General features: G+C 46.6%; 1 protein-coding gene across 1 annotated transcript in view; it reads left to right on the forward strand.

Moving 5' to 3' along the window:
* Positions 1 to 754, forward strand: part of thsd7ba (thrombospondin, type I, domain containing 7Ba) — an 87,876-nt gene that overhangs the window by 71,162 nt on the left and 15,960 nt on the right. The gene's annotated exons all lie outside the window — the stretch shown is intronic.

A 754-nucleotide genomic window follows, 5' to 3' on the forward strand; every position in this document is an offset into this window, starting at 1 on the left:
ATCTACGTTGTCCTGCGGTTGTTGAGGAAGAATAGGTCCATCAATAAGTTTCCCATCATGCACCTGTTGTCTGAGTGTTGAACCAGTGTCGTGTTTCATGTTGCTTTTCTTCAGTACGTCTGTGTTTATTCTGCTCACGTTCCAATGACAATGTTTATTACTCATCACAAGGTGGCGATCTCAGGTGACCTGCTCTTTGGTTTTATAGAAATGGTAGTTAAATGACTGGATCAATGTGAAGGAACAAAGACCCTCAGAGCCTCAGATGGGAGGAGATGTGAACAGATGGCGCCCCCTGTGGATGTTTCTTTGATGGGCCGCTCTTTAAAGAGCCTTTTTATTAATGCTCCCTGGAAGCTTGGACTTGAAAGGACACTTCAGACCTTCAGAGGTCAGTCAGAGACGAGGCGCGGTGGTTCAGTGGACATTTGTGTACAGATGGTTAAGTGCCCACTAACAAGGCCCGTGTGGCCATTGTTGTAATGACCTCTAATAACAGCCGCCCATTAAACTGGAGCGTCCTGTTGTCGATGCCTGCGCGGATGTTTCCAGAAGTCAAAGGCTATCAAGGGTCTAATAATGACATCATCATCTGGTCATTTAAAGAAACGTCTGTGGAAGTAAGGTCACAGTGACCTCTGCTGGCTGATGATGTGGTAGCCTTTGGTTCCTGAAGGGATCAATCCATCCAACCATCCATCCAACCATCCATCCATCCATCCATCAATACACCCACACATCCACACATCCATCC

The sequence above is a fragment of the Cynoglossus semilaevis genome, chromosome 16, assembly GCF_000523025.1.
Source record: "Cynoglossus semilaevis isolate Cse_v1.0 chromosome 16, Cse_v1.0, whole genome shotgun sequence".
Classification (NCBI taxonomy): domain Eukaryota; kingdom Metazoa; phylum Chordata; class Actinopteri; order Pleuronectiformes; family Cynoglossidae; genus Cynoglossus; species Cynoglossus semilaevis.